Source organism: Schistocerca gregaria, chromosome 1 (genome assembly GCF_023897955.1).
Source record: "Schistocerca gregaria isolate iqSchGreg1 chromosome 1, iqSchGreg1.2, whole genome shotgun sequence".
Taxonomy (NCBI): domain Eukaryota; kingdom Metazoa; phylum Arthropoda; class Insecta; order Orthoptera; family Acrididae; genus Schistocerca; species Schistocerca gregaria.
In genome coordinates, this window is record NC_064920.1 from 71,715,188 (window position 1) to 71,737,303 (window position 22,116).

Sequence of the window (22,116 nt, forward strand, 5' to 3'; positions counted from 1 at the left end):
AAGGAGTGCCACGAAAAATTCCCCAGACCTTACCGTTCCATCTTCTGCCCTGCACCCTTCCGAAGATTATTGCAGGGAGTTTGCTTTCAGATGTTCCGTGTCATACACGTCCTGGCCACTTGCCCGATGGAGCATAAAACGTGATTCGCCTGAAGAGCCCACCCGTCTCCGTTCAGTGGACGTCCAGTAGCAGTACTGGCGTGCGAATTGCGGTCTCTGTCCCCGACGAACAGCAGTCAGCGTGGGTGGGTGCCCGAACCAAGCGCCTGCTGTGGAGGCCCCTACTCAGCAACGTGCGTTGACCGGTAGTTGAGGAGGCACTGTTTGTCGTCCACTGGTTCACCTCGGCAGCCAGTTGCTCAACAGTTGCACGTCTGTTCGCCCGTGCACTCCAACGTAGTCCTTCACCCCTGTCTTCTATGGTCCGTGGCGCACCGCAGTAGCCACGGCGACGGTTTTGCCTAGCGCCTCTTTGCCTAGCGCCTCTTTGTCTAGCCCCTCTTTGTCTAGCCCCTCTTTGCCTAGCCCCTCTTTGCCTAGCGCCTCTTTGCCATGCACGGTGACCTTTAAGCAAAGCTTCAAGCGTTTCGGTAACGCTTCCACCGGGGGCCGAAAGCCAATGATCACGCCCTTTTGGAAGCTAAGTAAATCGTGTGCATTACGGCAACGACTGCACAAATTTCGGGCTTGCAGCCGGCCATCTTTCAATACTTTGCACGATGTTTCGATTGGGCACCTGCCAGTCATCTTCAGGTGAGCCGTGGCAGACTGGACTGTGCATTAGCTGTTACAGACTGCGACGGCTCACCTGAAGATGACTGGCAGGTGCCAGTTGAAATATCGTGCGAAGTATTGAACGACGACCGGCTGCAAGGCCGAAATTTGTTTGAACAGTCAATTCGCCGGGAAAATTTTAAAATTCACAACGACTGCACAGTTTGCCACGTTCCCCGAACACGCTTCGTACACCCTACACTGATAGTGCCTTCACCTGCCGTCTGTGAGTCGTTATTGCATGTTGACATCGAACGTAGGCGGTGATCACATTAATGTGACTAAAGTGTGTATTAGCTGTTGCAGTTAACATTCTGAAAACGGATTTGAGGCAGAAATCCTGTGAAAGTCATCCCATTTGTGTGTAACTGTTGCAGTACAGATTCGTTGGGATCTGGGAGAGCCTACTGAATTCAAGACTTGTGCCCTTTCTATTATTTTTACCCCAACAGCTTCCTTCATTTGGTCGCAAGATGAGTTAGGTCAACATATCTCTTCTTTCAGTCAACTTGTGTTTCTAACGTCTTTTATCCGCAATTCAGTTAATTATCTCCTCATTAGCTATTCAATCTACGCATCATATCTTCATCGCTATTTTCTACCATCACACATCAAACCTCCTATTCTTGTCTTTACTCTTTATCGACAACGTTTCACTTCCCTATACTCCAAATAATTAACTTCAGGAAATACTGCCTAACGTATACGTTGCGTTCGATGTCAACATCTCTTTTTCAGGAAAACTTTTCCTTCTTCATCCCATCTGTACTATATTTTACTCTTTAATTTTTACTACTTCCAGCTATTTTCCAACCCAAACAGAAAAGCTCATCTACCATTTTCATTGTCTTCTTTCCCAGTCTCATAAGAACTTTGCTCATCATATTATATGTATCCAAGGCTTCACTACATCGAAGGCGCATGGGGTGGCTACGACCTATCTACAGTTCAATACGTTTTGGACAGATGGCACTGGAGGATATGACTAGAAGTTCGTTGTTATTCATAGTTAGAATTCACGCCATCTCATTGAGGCAACCGACTGACTCGAGTCCTGCTTGGATCTTCCCGTTCGAGACGGTAACCTGCTGAGCGTCGTCCACATTGTGGAGTGTATCCCTCACTGTGTCTGGTGGGAGAGTGACCAGCCACTGTCTGCCATGCGCGGAGCTCAGCCGTCGTGTTCTCGCCCTGCTCTGCGGCTGTCTGTTAACGCGGGACGACAGGGCTCATAGGCGGTGGTGGGAACCTCCTATGTAACCCGGGCACACTTGTATGTGGCACGTGAATCATATAAGAATATTAATAAATCAAAATGAAACTAGTGTACCGTAAACGGTGAATGTCTCTGATAGTCTCGCAGAGCCAAAGACACTGCTTTGTTGGAGCAAGAGAGCGCCTGGCGCACCGTCTGTGAGAGAAAGTCGATGGAGTAGGCAGTCTTTGTGCTGTACTGTGTGAAGACACTAAGTGTTAGATTAATGTAGGTACGTCAATATTGTTGAACATGGAAGCAGAAATCTTCATGAAACCAAGGTAAAGATGTTAAATAATTATGATTTTTATTTTTGCCAGCGCGTTGGCTGATAATTTATAACTGTTGAGTAACTCCAGAATGTGCGTAAACCGGTTTGATAAAAAGGCTAGTTAGATTTTAACTTTGTAATGTTTCTAAGATTTGTTAACACAGCTATATGTAATTTCATGATTTTCATTTTTGTTGGATTAATGAGGTTAGATAATATTTCTGTTTAAATCTCATTTTTTTGTGAATCATTTGTGAGTAATGTAACTTTAATTGTCAGATGTTTACCAAAAGCCAAACTTAACATGCAATATAATTTTGCTAAAAAAGTGAGTGTTAGTAATTCATTATAATCAGAACCGCCTCCTTGTCCAAGACACATATTTTTTAAAGACGTTGGACTTTCTTAAATGTTCTCGTTTATCGACCAAACGAATTTTATGTGCATTTCAAGTAGTATTATAGTCAGAACTGCACACTGCTGAGCCTGTAGCTACCATATTGTTTGTTTTTCATGAGAGACCAGAATATATCGCGTTACGTCATTGTTGCTTCAGACTTAAGACCGTTTAATTCATTTGTTATGTGCACGGGGACCAAAGTTATCAGTTTTGAACAGGGCTAGGTGATTCAGTGCCTAAGGGGCTGAATGTATTTTGCAGTGACAGTATTTATTTATTGGTACTGGGAGTTGCATTGCCCAATCAATTCGTGCAAAATTTTTGCTAAGAATAACACAAGAGTAAGCACACCACTTGCACTTACAACAAGCAACACGACAACTCCAGTTCATTACCCATCCAACAGATCAGACATTCAATCAACGTAGTCATGAAGTTTGTTATTTCATTTATTTAAAAAAACGTTACAACCCCAAAAGCTGCTGAGGGCGATACGGTCGTGCTGTCATTTTAATTCATTGTCAAGCACCTTGTAATTACGGCTTAAAAGGAATGACTTCTAACTAAAAACGACTGCAACCAACCATTATCATTTGAAATATTTATTTTCATGAAGGAAGAGCCGTCCGTTAATTTAATTTCTACTTATGGAAATAAAAACTGATTAAAACAATGGTCTCGATTTTCGTAGGAGTGCGGTCCAGATCCGTATTAGGGTTTCCTGTGGCAAGGCGAGAGCCTCGGTACTTCCTCTAAACAGGCCATGGATAGCTTGTCCAACTGAACTAGCGCTACGTCTTAAATGATCCTGACGTCGACGGGATGTTAAAAAATCTGTGTTTCCGTCCTTTGGTGTAAGAAACCAGTAACTGTTCTACTTCTTTAAAACAAATCAAGTAAATAATAGAGGCTAGTATGTCGTTTTAATTTCGTTAAGAAACCACATTCGGTCACGTTTTCTGTCTCGAAGTAATCTTTAAACTTCTACACAACTTCTATATCCACTATCTTGAATGTAACATTGCGCATACCTTAATCTAGCACAATACTTTTTCATCTCCACTACTCCTTCCAGTAGGAAGTATAATGTCGGATCACTGTTTTTTCCCTAAGACATCTCGATTTTCTGGCTTATCCGTAGTTTGATGTTTAGCATATTACAGCAACACTATATTTCAATTAAGTCCAGTTCCTTCTTCTGACGTCAACATTGCATTTCGATAAAATGTTGGACTCTAATCTTGGGCGCGTTTCAGAAACATCATCTCTTGATCTCTGTAAAGATGGTCAAAAGAGGATTGAGATTATTGGTTATTGGAGAAAGCTTTCTGCCCCTTAACCGTACTGTTGCACATTTCTTCCTTGTTCTGAGCCGGCCGGTGTGGCCGAGCGGTTCTAGGCGCTTCAATCTGGAACCGCGCGACCGCTACGGTCGCAGGTTCGAATCCTGCCTCGAGCATGGATGTGTGTGATGTCCTTAGGTTAGTTAGGTTTAAGTAGTTCTAAGTTCTAGCGGACTGATCACCTCAGATGTTAAGTCCCGTAGTGCTCAGAGCCATTTGAACCATTTGCACCTTGTTCTGATAACGTACGGAAATGTAGTCGAGTAAAGGCCTGGCGGCCGACTGTACAGAGATTCTGGCGTGCACATCCAATTACTGAGATACGCTTGGCAAGCAACCTGTCGACATCAAACCAGCAGGTGACTTAATACAAAGCGGAGGAGGTTTTTGCTTAAATTATGCTTGAGTTTCTGCTCTTACTCTGCTCAAGTAACATAAGGATAGAGTCAACACTACGTGCTAACTCGTTATTTGCTAATATTCCACTAGCGGTATCGCCTGGATTATATTCGGTCTCGTGGTGACGTTAGTTGTTTATGGTGTCGTATTTCTCCATAAGCCGTTTTTTGTGTCAACGGCTGGTGCAGCCCAGCCCATTGATGGTTCAAATTGCGATGCAGAGCGATCTCTTGCTTCAGTTGTGCATCGGAGATAAAAGGGTGTTCATTTGTCGGAACAACAAAAGGCAGCCGTCGAGGACGCTGTGCGACTGCATTCCCCCCGAGTAATCTGAACGTTCGATACGCTGCGAAGAGCTCAAGTTTCATATTTCTTCCCTGCTCGACCCTTCTCTGCTTCTTCCCTCTCGCGTCATTTTATTTCTAGACGACAGAACTTTCACTTCTTCATTCGCGTACCTCGTTTTTCTGTAATGTTCTGCATTCTTGCGATTTTCCTTTTGCCTTTCATATCACTTTCGTGTCTGCCTTACTTATGCTCGAATAAATTGCGGCATCCAATACATTCATCCTTAGTAAATCTGCGTATAGTGAATAAACTAAAATGTTATAACAAATTTTATGTGTGAATTAAGAAAGTTACATATTTGTCTCCAAAAAGTTACCTTCATTCTGAAGGATATTCTAGATTTTAATCATGATAGCAGTGTGAACGGAGGTGTCGCTTCCGCCTTGTTGTTAGCTCGGATGCACTATCAACCGTGCTTCGACCATGGCTGTTGACTCAGCTATTCTGTTAAGGTGCCGGTGCGGGTGCCATCCTCGCAGCGTCCTCGATGCCAAACGGACGTTGCGTAACTAAGCAAGCGCTTCAGCAGTGAGGTAGGACGGCAGTCTTCCGCTTAGGTCTTCCTGCTTCTTCCGCAAGTTTCTGCCGAGTATTTTGGACTTTTACACCTGTGCCCCTCACGTTACGTTTTACGAGGTACGTATGTCTTCATAACCTCTGTTCATCAATGTTATAGAAAATGTAAGGCGGTAATACTTCCGTATGTCTGAATGAATACATTCTGCCGGAATGCCTGCAATTGGGGGGATAAAACATAGCTTTGTTTTGCTTTCATTATCACGCATGTTCCGCCGTGAAAACACTGATAGATTATTTTATACTGTAACTCACCAAAACGATCATACTTTGATTAGAATCCAAGCACTCGTAAAATCAAACAGTAGTAAAAAGGTAAGGAGTTGGCTGGACTTCACAATGAGACATGAAACCAACTATATTTCGAACAATTTATGGTGGCCGTGAACCCAATTGCAACTAAACTATTATAACTTCGGAACGTCTATTTTAGACGGATGATGGATTTTCTTATTGTCTATGTTTATTACATAGTCTTCTACTCAGACATTTTCTTTTGTTGCAGTGAGACGTTGATAACATTGATAATGACAATCGCACCCAATGAAAACCTGGGATCAGCAACCTATGCTATATAACAATTTATCTACTGACGTAATGTCACGTGATTCATGGCTCATAGCTCTAGACACACCGCGATGCATAAACGCGATATATATACACTCCGAAAGCCTGTGTGCAGTACGTTGCGGAGGGTACTTCGTATCTCTATTTTCCACCCCCAATCTTACTCCACTCACGTATGTAGCGATGAAAAATGGCTGTATGCTGATGTTCCTCACCTTCTTCTCGTGGCCCTTGCCTTATGCCACATGGAAGCAGCAGAAACGTCACACCGTCTCCTCACATTTCGTACAAGGATTTCCTAGAACAAGCTCATCCCTTCTTCCAGCCATCCCTTCTTCCAGCCATCCCTTACGTGAAGACTAAAAAGAGCCTAATGTTGCATAAATATGTAATCTACTGCTGGAGCCTGAGTTACAACAGACAATTAGTAGACCAAAATTTATATAAGGATGCTGATCTTAGTGAGATGTTTTCTAAATCACTAAAACTCCAACAGCATTTGGTTCCTGTAAGTTTGATAGAAAAAATGTTAAAAACTCCTCCAACCAGACAAGTTACCACAAAAAACGTTAAGAAATGTTGACTAATAAATGTGGGAATAATCGCGCTATCGGTTTCACAACTTAAACTAGAACAGTACACGGCATGAAATGAACGATTGTCCCTTGGGCGTGAAAGAGCGCAAAGGTAACAAAGAAATAATTTTAAGTTTGTTTTTATTCAGATAAATTCATCTAGAGAGCCCCATCATACCTAACGAAATGTAAACAATAACATCTGCCAAAGTTTTTCCACCTGTGGCGTGTAGGTGATTCTAGAATGTGAAAAATGTAAATAGGACATAATGTTACGGGAAAACACTATATCTTCTATTTAAGAGCAGCATGAGTTTTCGGTGATATAATGGGCGCAGCATTTTCGAAATCCCAACACAAGCAAGTAATTTTCACTATCTACGGAAACCAAATGTAATTAATTAAAATCAAAATTCGCAAGAAGGCAAACAAAGCCCACTAGACTCGCTAATCCGGCTATTCCTCGCACATGTGGGTGCCGAATTAGCGGAAGTGCCGCATTATTGAGAGCGTCTGAAATTTAGTTTAAATACATACAGACCATACTTTATTAAATTCAAAGATACATTCATTTCCATAGAAAACTTAGTTCTTGAGCGTGTACATATACAGCAGTGTCGCTCACTGTGAAACGTGTTCAGAATATTTAGCTGACGCGGTGATGATACGCGAGGCTTGGACGCAACCGCTTCAAAGGCATTACATCGGTACTGCACGGATCTCGTGGTTGCATAACGTACTCCAGGAAGATTCCGCAGCTACAGCACCAAATGGTGTGAGGAATATTCACGCTCTCTCCTCCTATATTCCCTCCCTTTCATCATTGTTTTTCGTCACACTTTCGATTATTTCTTCATCTGTTAAAATTTGATCTAACTGACAGTGTTTCCCCTTTCATTCACTTACCAACATATTCTTCATCAATTTCTCATCCTCCTGCAATTTATAGCATTGTTAAACATTGTTATTAACTAACGACGTTGTTAATTCATTGTGATCTCTACTTGGCGGCCTAGAGGCCGGATGTGGGCTGGATTACTGAGAGACCGGGCTACTCAGGGCTGGATTAGCGAGAGTAAGCGGAATTACGTAGGAATATGAATGTTCACACGAACTTTGCTCTTACGACTCAGAGGCAGTAAGTTTCACAGCTGTATAATGTAAAGCGTTGCTTCGTTCGCAGTTCTCGACAAAACCAAATAAATCTACATCTACAGTGCATGATTGCCGTGCAAATCACACATGTCTTTTATTCCAGTCTTTGATCATAATATCAATACTTTTGACGATGACCGGTTTCAGTCAGTAATGACCATCCTCAGATCTACAATATATAAATATATACACCTAGTGAGCAGTGCGTCTTTCAAAACAGTACAGCATTACGTATCACAATATACTATAATACGACCAGGGAAATATACAGATAAAATACGGTAAAACGTACACCTCTACTGCTCTCAACATAAATCATCAAGCAAGGCTAGGTGTAAATACGCGAGGCGTTGCTTTACATCCATACATTCGTCGCTCTAATCCTGTTACTGATTATGTCCTACCTATTCATGGATCGTATGGCCAAACTAGATAATTTTATTTATTGACTGTTAATATGTTGTTTAAACGTTTTCTGGGGGAGACATATCACGAACTATGTAAAGCCCTCTAGTAGTTAAGCTCTTACGATCGGTGCGCGCCTACACAACGTCCTGGCGATCGATCCAACAGAGGGCGCTGATCATTGATCTATCTTTTCTTCATTATTCTTTATTACGTATATTAATTTTTGAGCGTAAATTCACCATAAAAGTGTCAGATCTATTATCTTTATATATTTCATTTTAATAATTTTATATGGGTAACTTATTCATCTTTTACTGCATCACAATTAATTTCTGTAATTGTATTGTATTGTATGTTAACCGGGGACCTAGAAACGACGGCGACGCTCCGTCTCTGCAGCAGACGCAGTGGTCCACAACCCCACGACGACTACCGCAGTCCACTTCACCCCTCCGCTGCCCCACACCGAAACCCAGTGTTATTGTGCGGTTTGGGCCCCGGTGGACCCCCCAAGGAACGTCTCACACCAGACGATTGTAACCCCTATGTTTGCGTGGTAGAGTAATGATGGTGTACGCGTACGTGGACTTGTTTGCGCAGCAATCGCCGACACAGTGTAACTGAGGGGGAATAAGGCGAACCAGCCCGTATTCTCCGAGGCAGATGGAAAACCTCCTAAAATCCATCCACAGAATGGCAGGTTCATCGGACCTCGACACAAATCCGCCGGGCGGATTCGTGCCGGGGACCAGGAGCTCCTTCCCGCCCGGAAAGCCGTGCGTTAGATCGCACGGCTAACCGGGCGGGCTAATTTCTATAATAGTTACCTATGTTTAAAAATCTGCTACGTGTATTTTACCTAATTTGTTTTTATCAGATTATGTTTCTTAAGCAAATGATGACTACATCTAAGCCCACAGTAGCGACATCTGTGTAGGATGTAGGCAAACATATTTCTGTAGCTACTGTACTTCAGTACCCAGTTGCAAAAATGACTGTGTGGATAATGTGGCCTATTCTACACCTTATTTTAGATCTATGTGGCGTTGCCATTACGGCCTTACCACTTTAGGACATGGTGTAGAAAAGGTACGTTTTACCGTATGTTATCTGTACATTTCCCTGGTTGTGTGATAGTATGTTGTGATACGTAATGCTGTATTGTGTTGAAAGACATACTGCCTACTAGGTGTATATATTTTTATATTCTAGATCTGAGGATGGCCATTACGGACTGAAACCGATCATCGTCAAAAGAATTGATAATGTGATCAAAGATTGGAATAAAAAAACATTTGACAGTTGGATCACTGTTCATATATGTGACTATGTCGCAGCTGATGAATCACACTAAGTGCCTTGCAGAGGGTTCATCGAGCCACCTTCATAATAATTATCTATTATTCCAATTTCGAACAGTGCGCGGAAAAAATGAACACGTAGGGCGGTGTCAGCAAAACATTTTCGCATTCGCAGGAGAAAGTTGGTGATTTCGTGAGAAGATCCGCCGCAACGAAAAACGCCTTTATTTTAATGATGTCCACCCCAAATCCTGTATCGATCCAGTCACAATCTCTCCTGTGTTTCTCGATAGTACAAAACGTGCTCCTCTTCTTTGAAATTTCTTGATGAACTACGTAATCTTATCTAGTAAAGATACCACCACGCAGCAGTACTCCAAAAGAGGACGGACAAGCGTAGTGTAGGCAGTCTCTTTAGTAAAAAAGTGTTCAAATATGTGTGAAATCTTATGGGACTTAACTGCTAAGGTCATCAGTTCCTAAGCTTACCCACTACTTAACCTAAATTATCCTGAGGACAAACACACACACCCATGTCCAAGGGAGGACGGGACCAGCCGCACTGTCAATGACTGCAGCGCCTGAGACAGCAATCTCTTCAGTAGCTCTGTTGCATCTTCTAAGTGTTCTATCAACAAAACGCAGTCTTTGGCACACCTTCCCCACAACATTTCCTGTGCGTTCTTTTCAACTTAAGCTGATCCTAATAAAGGTATGAAAGAAGCAGTAAAAAGGAAAAAATGGCAATAATATAGTGCTACCGATAAAAAAAGGGAACGACACAGTACAAAAGGCGAAAGAAATCATTTTCTAGATGTAGAGTACAAAATAAGGCTAGGAAAAAGAAAAAATCCAATTCGTCAAGCAAATCTTACTTTCCGAAACAATGATCGAAAATAACGCCGAATTTGTTGATCTTCCTTGGTGCAAATCACAGCGTCTTTTGTACAAACATGTTTCGGCAGTTTTCCTATCAACGCTGGGATTCTTTTCTTTCTTCGCGTTCTCCCTTTTTACACATCCCTTCAAAATTAGCTCGGGATTTCCTTTATTGTTTTCTAAAGACGCTGGTCAATCAAGTGAAGTGCAAAAAGTGTTTAACGGCTGACTAATAATTCTAGCTTTCGGTCGCATCCCTGCATAGAATTAAAGCATAAAAAATGGCAAAACTGGAGAAGAAAGAAGAACCATATGTAACATCTAGGGCTAAGGGATGATGAAAATTAAAGCCATACTAATACCGCAATAAATTAGTTCAGACACAACAGACAGAGACTGGAAATTTATGGAAAATCGTTTACAGAAAACGTGGCATGTTGTTGGGGCATGTGCAGATTTAGGGAAAGGGGTGTAAGGTGGGAGAAATTACGGAAGACAGTGTACGTAGCAATCATTACAGGACGAGTTTTTTGGGGTAGAAAGAAGAGAACTTGGAATGTTAGAAAATGAAGGCATACGGAACTACATTAATACGGCTGAAATAAAAAAAAAGCTCACATAAAGAATAAATAATTCTTTGTAAGTATTACTGTACAAAGTCCACGGAATAACAGAACTAAAAATTTCCAACGTTAACTTATTCACCTGGAATGCAAGAATTCCACATGAAGAGCTGATTTTGTGGTAGAAGTCCGAAAGCACTTGAGAAACTTCATTGTACTAAGGCTATTTTTTCTAAGTATCCGATTTGTTGCAAAAAGAAAACCGCACTGAAAGTCCGATGAAGGTTTGTTCAGATGTTTTGTTCAGTGCCTCAGGTCTGCCCGTCAACTGCACTGTGTCCGCTTTTCAGTTCTGAGCGCACAGCGAGCACGCAACCACGCTTGGCACAACAGCGCCTCCTGCCAAATGTGAAGTGCCTGCTGAGGGGATCCGCCTGATTCCGTGCAGCCCACATAACGTAACTGTCGTGCATTTCCTTCTCCACGACAATGCTCGACCGCACACTACGGGTGCAACGACGACGCAGCTGCAGCGTTTACGATGGGAAGTGTTTGATGACCCACAATACAGCCCGCACTAAGCTTCAACTATTCATTCACATGAACCATTGTCTACGAGGACAGCATCGTGCCACACACAGCGAGCCGTACACCAGCGTAGGGAATTGGCAGAAATCACAGACAGCTGCCTTCTATGACGAGAGTATAGGAAAATTGGCACCACGGTGCCACAAACAAAAGGGCAGTGACTGTGCAGAGAAATAGCTGGCACGTGTAGCTAAGAGTTGCAAATGAAGATTTCCATTTCGCAACCTATCGGACGTTGGAAAAAAATAATGCTCCTATGTTTACATATTTGTACTTCCTCTTTATTAAACAATCGATGTCGGTCACTTTAGGACTATCTAGAGATTGTGTACGAGGTAATTAGCTGAGTGTCACACGTAGATGTGTTTTAAGAATGTGAATCATTGCATGATACTGTAAGTGCAAAACCTGTCAGAAAATGGTTCAAATGGCTCTGAGCACTATAGGACTTAACTTCTGAGGTCATCAGTCCCCTAGAACTTAGGACTACTTAAACTGAACTAACCTGACCTAAGGACACCACACAGCTGGCCGAAGGTGGCCGAGCGGTTCTAGGCGCTTCAGCCTGGAACCGCGCGACCGATATGGTCGCAGGTTCGAATCCTGCCTCCGGCATGGATGTGTGTGATGTCCTTAGGTTAGTTTGGTTTAAGTAGTTCCAAGTTCTAGGGGACTGATGACCTCAGATGTTAAGTCCCTTAGTGCTCAGAGCCATTTGACATCACACACATCCATGCCCGAGGCAGGATTCGAACATGCGACCATAGCGGTTGCGCGTTTCCAGACTGTAGTGCATACAACCGTTCGGCCACCCAGGCCGGCCCTGACGGAATTACGCAGACGTTCTGTATGACGGAGATTTACTGTTATAGTATTCCTTTTTTACACGCAGTTACGAAACAAAATGTCGTTGAAATACCAGAGAATCGTTAAGAAAATGTTGACCAATAAATGAGAAAAATTGCAGGATCGGTTTGGCATCTCAAACTACAGTAGCACACGGAATGGTATGGACGGTAACTCCTCGGGCGACTGGACTCGCATTCGGGAGGACGACAGTTCAATAACGGGTCGGCCATCCACATTTAACTTTCCGTTATTTTCGTAAATTACGTAAGGCAAACGCTGGGTGGTTCCTTCCTCAAACCGATCTTGGTCTTTGTCTCTAATGATCTCGTTGTCGAAGGGAATTTAGTCACTGATGTTCTCTCGTTGGGCGTCAGTGAGTCCGAAGGTAGCAGAGACTGCATGCAGAGTATACAAGACTGTGATAGTAGATTTTCAGATCACACAAAATATGCTTCATCATGCGTCTGCTGTATTTGTAGTGCCGCGGAATGGCTAACATTCAGTGAAAGAAGTTTCCACATGAAATTTTTTATATAAGCTGAAGATCATCGTAAACTGTCAGGAAACGATAGTTCAACAGAGGAAATGTGCAGCTGTGTAAACATACAATGAATTTCTAAATTACCATAAAGTTGTAAATGACCGCATGCACATCATATTATTTCCGAAAGCATTTTATCATTGAATAAGCCGTGCGTCACACATTAAATGTACGATTGCACTTTTCATAAAAACCAGTCGCCGTTCGACTAGCGAGAAGCAAAGATTTCGGCGTCGCGAGTGGAACCTGATATTCGGCGAGCGCCTCTTCTGGTGCTTGCAACGTCCGTTGCTCTTGGCATCAAGGACATATTCTTGGATGAAGGGCGCAGCTCATTGTAATTCAGAAGCCAGGGGGCTCGCGGAATGCCGCTAACTGGTAGAGGCTGGAGGTGGAGGTAGAGGCAGGCACAGCACGGAGACTGCCGAACACGCATGTGGCGCATAAACGCAGGCGGCGCGCTTCCGCCGAAGCCGGCGGACAGGTTTTGCAGTGGAGAGTCTTCTTTTTTTGCACGAAACTGCATGTACAGATATACAGTTACCATCCACAGGTAATTTTTTCTGCAAGTGTTCCACTCTTGATGCACATAAAGGGTCATAGACCTGTTTCGCCGTAATAACGATTCTTTTGCGAGCTGTGTTTCTCGATGTGTAAATTTTGCAGTAAGATGAAGTCAAATGGAATGGTCGGCTAGGTTAAGCCGAGACCTAGGTTCTACACCTAGCGGTGTGTAGCGTGGGATACTTTGCGTATCACTGCAGTCGCGAACAGTTGGCGGGGAGAATGGCTGCCTGCATGCCTCCGAGAGGGGTCGAATCTGTCTCATTTTACCTTCACGGTCTTCTCGCGATATGTACGTAGGAAGAAGCAACATATTTGTTGACTCAGTTAGGAACGCTCTCAGGACTTAAAAAATAAACCACACCATGATGCAGAATGCCTGCTACAGGAGAGGGTTGATTATCTCTGTGATACTTTCGTGCTTACTAAGTGACCCTGTAACGAGACGCACTCCTCTTCTTTGGATATTATCTATTTCCTCTGTCTGTCGTATATGGTTCATATCTCATACGAGCAGTCATCAAATATTGCTCGAAAGAGTGTTTTGTGAGTTACTTCCTTTGCTGATGGACTACGTGTTCTGAGACCTCTTCCAATGAATCTCAGTCGGTCATCCACCTTAATACCAATTAGCTTTATGTACCCATTCCATTTCAAATCGCTCCGTACGCACACACTTAAACATTTTATGAGATGGTTCTGCGACTGTATAATCATACATCAAAGGCCCTTTCTGTCTGTGTATTCGCAATACGCCTCATTTGTTTGTGTTGATGGTCAGTTGCCACTCCCTGCACCAAGCGTCGATCCTGTGCAGATCTTCTTGCATTTTCCAACAATTTTCTAGCGTTGCGACTTCTTTGTATACAACACCATCATACACGAGAAGCCTTGTCGAACACAGGACATTATCTACCACGTTATTTATGTTGTTGTTGTGGTCTTCAGTTCAAAGACTGGTTTGATACATCTCTGCATGCTACCCTATCCTGTGCAAGCCTCTTTATTTTGGAGCGATTACTGCAACGTACATCCTTCCTAATCTGCTAACTGCATTCATCTCTTGGTCTGCTTATCCACAAATTTCTCTTCTCCCCAGTACTGTTCAGTAACTCCTCATTTGTTATGTAACCTACCCTTCTAATCTTCAGCATTCTTCTATAGCAACGCATTTCAAGTGCCTCTATTCTCTTCTTGTCTAAACTCTTTATTGTTCATTTAACAGTTCCATGCTTGGCTGCACTCCATACAAATAGTTTCAGAAAGGACTTCCTGACACTTAAACCTCTAATCGAAGTTAACGATTTTCTCTTATTCAGAAACACTTTTCTTGCCCATTGCCAGTCTGCATTCTATATCTACTCTACTTTGACCATCGTCAGTTATTTTCCTTCCCAAATAGCGCAGCTCATCTACTACTTGAAGTGTCTCATATACAGTGTGAAAAGTAATGGTCCGGTAACACTCCCCTAGGGCACGCCCGGAGTAACTTTACGTCTACAGACTTCTCTTCGTTCAGAATGACATGCTGTGTTCTGTTTGCTAAAAGCTCTTCATTCCAATCACTCAGTTAGTCTGATATTCCATATTCTAGTATTTTGTTCAGTGGGGGCAGTGCAAAAATGTATCGAGCGCCTTCGGTAAGTCAAGGAACAGGTTTTCGATTCGGGCTGCTTTCCTTTCCTTCACTTCGCAACGATAAGATTAGAGAGCGCGAGTGAAACTCAGTACTGGGTCGTAATCTACCACCAGTGCAGTGGCTGAACTCAACGTCTCCTCACGAAGCACCAGACACCAGAGAAACAAATGGACAACATTTGCGGAAAGGTTTTGTTCTTAAGGTAGAACACTGGTACCATTCCAGCTCTCCTCCACTTTTGCTGCCAACTACAGCTTCAGGCTGTGTTGGCTTCGGTCACACAGCTTGAGGCTGTTGCCAATGTGCATCACTGTGGGGGTCCGGATGGGGGTTTGTCGGGGACGGCCAGCTCGTCCCACGCATCCTCCGATCGGACTAAGACTGTGGTTGTCCGGGATACTGCCCGCATTGAGGCTGATCCCTCACCTGTGGTAGAGTGGGAGGTCGTCTCAAGGTGTGGCAGGGGGCGAAAGACATTCCGGAGGGCTGAACGGAAGGCCTCTCTGGTTTGTCTGCCGAACCGGTTTCAGGCTCTGTCTCAGGCTGATACTGATCTTCGGCCTGACATGGCTGCTTGTCCTATTCCAGAGGTTGCCCCTCAGTCTGCAAGATCCATGCAGTCGCAGAGGGTGGGCTTACTGGTAGTTGGGAGCTCCAACGTCAGGCGCGTAATGGGGCCCCTTAGGGATATGGCAGCAAGAGAGAGGAAAAAAACCAATGTGCACTCCGTGTACATACCGGGGGGAGTCATTCCAGATGTGGAAAGGGTCCTACGGGATGCCATGAAGGGTACGGGGTGCACCCATCTGCAGGTGGTCGCTCATGTCGGCACCAATTATGTGTGTCGGTATGGATCGGAGGAAATCCTCTCTGGCTTCCGGCAGCTATCTGATTTGGTGAAGACTGCCAGTCTCGCTAGCGGGATGAAAGCAGAGCTCACCATCTGCAGCATCGTCGACAGGGCTGACTGCGGACCTTTGGTACAGAGCCGAGTGGAGGGTCTGAATCAGAGGCTGAGACGGTTCTGCGACCGTGTGGGCTGCAGATTCCTCGACTTGCGCCATAGGGTGGTGGGGTTTCGGGTTCTACTGGATAGGTCAGGAGTCCACTACACGCAACAAGCGGCTTCACGGGTAGCAGGGGCTGTGTGGCGTGGACTGGGCGGTTTTTTAGGTTAGATGGCCTCGGGCAAGTACATAAAGGGCAACAGTCTCAAAGGGTGCGGGGCAAAGTCAGGACATGTGGGGACCAAGCAGCAGTCGGTATTGTAATTGTAAACTGTCAAAGCTGCATTGGTAAAGTACCGGAACTTCAAGCACTGATAGAAAGCACTGAAGCTGAAATCGTTATAGGTACAGAAATCTGGCTGAAGCCAGAGATAAATTCAGCCAAAATTTTTACAAAGGCACAGACGGTGTTTAGAAAGGATAGATTGCATGCAACCAGTGGTGGCATGTTTGTCGCTGTTAGTAGTAGTTTATCCTGTAGTGAAGTAGAAGTGGATAGTTCCTGTGAATTATTATGGGTGGAGGTTACACTCAACAACCGAACTAGATTAATAATTGACTCCTTTTACCGACCTCCCGACTCAGCAGCATTAGTGGCAGAACAACTGAGAGAAAATTTGGAATACATTTCACATAAATTTTCTCAGCATGTTATAGTCTTAGGTGGAGATTTCAATTTACCAGATATAGACTGGGACACTCAGATGTTTAGGACGGTTGGTAGGGACAGAGCATCATGTGACATTATACTGAGTGCACTATCCGAAAATTACCTCGAGCAATTAAACAGAGAACCCACTCGTGAAGATAACATCTTGGACCTACTGATAACAAACAGACCCGAACTTTTCGACTCTGTAAGTGCAGAACAGGGAATCAGTGATCATAAGGCCGTTGCAGCATCCCTGAATATGGAAGTTAATAGGAATATAAAAAAAGGGAGGAAGGTTTATCTGTTTAGCAAGAGTAATAGAAGGCAGATTTCAGACTACCTAACAGATCAAAACGAAAATTTCTGTTCCGACACTGACAATGTTGAGTGTTTGTGGAAAAAGTTCAAGGCAATCGTAAAATGGGTTTTAGACAGGTACGTGCCGAGTAAAACTGTGAGGGACGGGGAAAATCCACCGTGGTACAACAACAAAGTTAGGAAACTACTGCGAAACCTCTCAGACAAACAGAAGCTAAACGATGTCAAAGTTAGCGTAAGGATGGCTATGCGTGAAGCGTTCAGTGAATTCGAAAGTAAAATTCTATGTACCGACTTGACAGAAAATCCTAGGAAGTTCTGGTCTTACGTTAAATCAGGAAGTGGCTCGAAACAGCATATCCAGACACTTCGGGATGATGATGGCATTGAAACAGAAGATGACACGCGTAAAGCTGAAATACTAAATTCCTTTTTCCAAAGCTGTTTCACAGAGGAAGACTGCACTGCAGTTCCTTCTCTAAATCCTCGCACAAACGAAAAAATGGCTGACATCGAAATAAGTGTCCAAGGAATAGAAAAGCAACTGGAATCACTCAACAGAGGAAAGTCCACTGGACCTGACGGGATACCAATTCGATTCTACACAGAGTACGCGAAAGAACTCGCCCCCCTTCTAACAGCCGTGTACCGCAATTCTCTAGAGGAACGGAAGGTTCCAAATGATTGGAAAAGAGCACAGGTAGTCCCAGTCTTCAAAAAGGGTCGTCGAGCAGATGCGCAAAACTATAGACCTATATATCTGACGTCGATCTGTTGTAGAATTTTAGAACTTGTTTTTTGCTCGAGTATCATGTCGTTTTTGGAAACCCAGAATCTACTCTGTAGGAATCAACATGGATTCCGGAAACAGCGATCGTGTGAGACCCAACTCGCTTTATTTGTTCATGAGACCCAGAAAATATTAGATACAGGCTCCCAGGTAGATGCTATTTTCCTAGACTTCCGGAAGGCGTTCGATACAGTTCCACACTGTCGCCTGACAAACAAAGTAAGAGCCTACGGAATATCAGACCAGATGTGTGGCTGGATTGAAGAGTTTTTAGCAAACAGAACACAGCATGTTGTTATCAATGGACAGACGTCTACAGACGTTAAAGTAACCTCTGGTGTGCCACAGGGGAGTGTTATGGGACCATTGCTTTTCACAATATATATATATAAATGACCTAGTAGATAGTGTCGGAAGTTCCATGCGGCTTTTCGCGGATGATGCTATAGTATACAGAGAAGTTGCAGCATTAGAAAATTGTAGCGAAATGCAGGAAGATCTACAGCGGATAGGATCTTGGTGCAGGGAGTGGCAACTGGCCCTTAACATAGACAAATGTAATGTATTGCGAATGCATAGAAAGAAGGATCCTTTATTGTATGATTATATGATAGCGGAACAAACACTGGTAGCAGTTACTTCTGTTAAATATCTGGGAGTATACGTGCGGAACGATTTGAAGTGGAATGATCACATAAAATTAATTGTTGGTAGGGCGGGTACCAGGTTGAGATTCATTGGGAGAGTCCTTAGAAAATGTAGTCCATCAACAAATGAGGTGGCTTGCAAAACACTCGTTCGACCTTTACTTGAGTATTGCTCATCAGTGTGGGATCCGTACCAGATCGGGTTGACGGAGGATATAGAGAAGATTCAAAGAAGAGCGGCGCGTTTCGTCACAGGGTTATTTGGTAACCGTGATAGCGTTACGGAGATGTTTAACAAACTCAAGTGGCAAACACTGCAAGAGAGGCGCTCTGCATCGCGGTGTAGCTTGCTCGCCAGGTTTCGAGAGGGTGCGTTTCTGGATGAGGTATCGAATATATTGCTTCCCCCTACTTATACCTCCCGAGGAGATCACGAATGTAAAATTAGGGAGATTAGAGCGCACACGGAGGCTTTCAGACAGTCTTTCTTCCCGCGAACCATACGAGACTGGAACAGGAAAGGGAGGTAATGACAGTGGAACGTAAAGTGCCCTCCGCCACACACCGTTGGGTGGCTTGCGGAGTATAAATGTAGATGAAGATGTAGAAATGAAAGCGCATTCTCTCACGAGGATTCGAACAGGCTACCTTCGACGAGAGCTCAACTGCATTCCCGGGCGTCAGTGATTTCGGCTACAGTGGGTGGAGGTAATACAGTATAACATCAGTAAAAGCACTTTGATACAAAATGTGAAAAATATATTATCTGACGATAAAGGAAAAATACGTAACTGCGAAATATGTCCACAAGATCCACAAGATTCCGAACTATTGAAACCAGTGACATATATTAGTTTTCTTTAAAACCAAACTTGGCAACTTGAAGTGTTTGATACTAGACTCGTGTCCTGTCGATTAGTTGTCAGGTGGCGTACCAGCGAACGGCCGTTCTTCGATCTTGAACTATGTTCTCACGCTGTGATAATTTAAATCGAAACCCGTCAGATCCACGGCATCGTACGAGGCGTTTATTCGATTGGCTGGTTGTTTTGGGGGGGAGGGGACAAAGGAGCGAGGTCATCGGTCCCATCGGGCTACGGGAGGATGGGGAAGGAAGTCGGCCGTGCCCTTTCGAAGGAACGATCCCGGTATTTTCCTGAGGCGATTTAGGGAAATCACGAAAAACCTAAATCAGGATGGCCGGACGCGAGTTTGAACCGTCGCCCTGCCGAATGCGAGTCCAGTGTGGTAACCATTGCGCCACCTCGCTCGGTCCGTTTATTGGAGACGAGTCTCGCACGACAGGTGAGGATTTGTAGGAGAAATGAATGAAGACGTGTGTGGAATCAAATGGTTCTTTCACTACCAACTTCTGCTGGTAAGTACGCACAACACTCAGTCGCCATCCTCGTTCCTTTTGCGCCACACGTGGAACACATCTCGCAGTGGGGAGCTGCGACACGCTTGTCCCCTGCAACAGAGCTGCTGCACCCCGGAAGTACTTGCCGCAGCGTCAGGATGTTGTCCAAGATCGAGGAACGGTCGATCACTGATTAGCCTTAGTGATGTGAGCCGTCCCGTTTGTTTTGTATCAAATTATTTAAACGTATTAGTTTCCAGGATATAAAGAACAAACAGAAAGATTTTGTTGTGTACATAATTCCGCGTAGTCAGCGCGTACACAACTTTCCCACTAGAGCGCGCCCCGCTAAGTACAACAGCGCAGACGAAGCGCTCGTCCGTCTCCGCACTAAGAGATGGCGCTGTCTTAGAGACGGACCAAATTCTGCTTCCGCCGATCCGCTTATTAATATGTAACGCAGCCAATGAGATTGCTGCTAACGTAAAACTTTTTCTCCTCGCGGATCACACTCGCGCAGTGATACCTGAACGTGCGAGGTATTATAACGAGTGTACAGACCTCCGATTAGTCAGTCTGCATTTGTCTGCACCAGTCTGCATTAGTCTATTGTCAAGTTTCAATCTGCGCCTAATGAGATTATCATATTCCTGTACATAAATGAATAGACACTTTCTCAAGTATCAGATATGTGAGAATAAGATTCACGTACCAAGACCAAAGGAACTTTAGATTGTCAATTGTAAACAGCATCCAGAATCAAGTTACGTAATATCTACGATTTTTACTATTTTAATAAATGTGTGTGAAAATTAATCACCGTCAATCTGCTACTCTAAGCGTGCATGTGGTATTTCTATCGTCTCGCCTAACGGCAGAAGATAAACACGCCGTGATAAGACCACGAGACATATTGCTGACACTCGCCTACTTCGTTAGAGCGACAAGTCAACTAATCTGATGGTGTGTGTACCGAAGGTCTTACACTACGCACACCACTGATATCGAACCATTAAGAAATTTTATTGCTTGGTATATATAATGGAACCGGTAAGGTGGAGGAATAGTGCACAAAGATATCCAATGTACTCTGTTTTGATATTCGTAAGTGACTACAGACATTTTAATTGACATGGATTTTAATGTTAAACAGGTTGTATGACGATCGACGGTAGAAGCGTTAGCTGAAAGCTTTTTACTGCGCTTATAATTTGGCTTAAACAAATGATGTAGAAGTCATCTTACAACCGCCGGTGTTGGCAAATCCTCTATCGCTTTAACAGTTAACACCCTTGCTGTCTGTTTACCAACCAGCCCGAAGTTCCGTCCCATCTCGTGACAAAGATGAAAAACACAGTGCGCTTACGCTAATCTACACTCATATAGCTACTTCACAACGTCTCCGTGAATTACGAACTGGAGTGGTAGACAGACGTGCTATCGTAAACTGCGGCGTAGAAGCAACGAACACAGCGACTGTAATAATTGAATAATGTTGATAATGGAAGAGTAAGTGCTGAAAAATGGCACTAGTGGTCGGCAAACAGTCCACACTTCTTTTTCTCGAGAATGACGCAATGCTCATTTCAGAAGAAGAGATGTGCGTTATGAACGACTTTGAAGAGAAACAGTCATTACCTCTCATCTAGAGAGAACGTCCGTACCTCGAGAGAGAGTACTAACAAGAATATTGCGAGATATTCTGTCCTAGCTGCTCACGATTACCTGTAGCTCCCCCACCACGGGAATTTCAGCTCACTTGAGTTAGCAAATCTGCGCTTGTGTCGTGCGAAATTACTACCTCTGTACAACGAATTTATTCGGCATCGGCAGGTTTAACATTTAAAATCTCTCTTTGTGAACATTAAAGCAATAGTAAAATATTGGCAGACGGAACAAAAATAATCGTTCAACGATATGTGGATAGAGCCTTCGTGTGTCCTATCCTCCAAACAGGACGGTCATTCTGTCTATCCCACAAGACGCCAAATAGTGTGGACATCATACAAGCACTCTAATTCGTGAGACAGTTGAGCAAGTGGACTAACACACTCACTGTACGGAAGGGAAATAACATACATCATTAGAATATAGCGCAGACGGTTACTGAACTACAGCAATACGCAACTTTCTGTGGTTACCAGAGCACCGAGACATTCAATAGAATAAATACAAAGCCCTCCTCGGAAAGTATGTAACACCACAACGCGCACTCGCTTATCCGCAATGTCAGTGCATCCGGCCACGTACCTCAATTTGGAGGGAGGGTTTACAACGAGTGTAAAGGAGACTAGGGAGAGACACTTTGCCAGTGCAGCCGCCAATACTGCAATGTGTAACATGCTCC

General features: G+C 43.8%; 1 protein-coding gene across 1 annotated transcript in view; it reads right to left on the reverse strand.

The window, feature by feature from the left end:
* The window catches only part of LOC126331791 (uncharacterized), a 155,605-nt gene that overhangs the window by 45,056 nt on the left and 88,433 nt on the right, over positions 1-22,116 (reverse strand). The window lies entirely within an intron of this gene.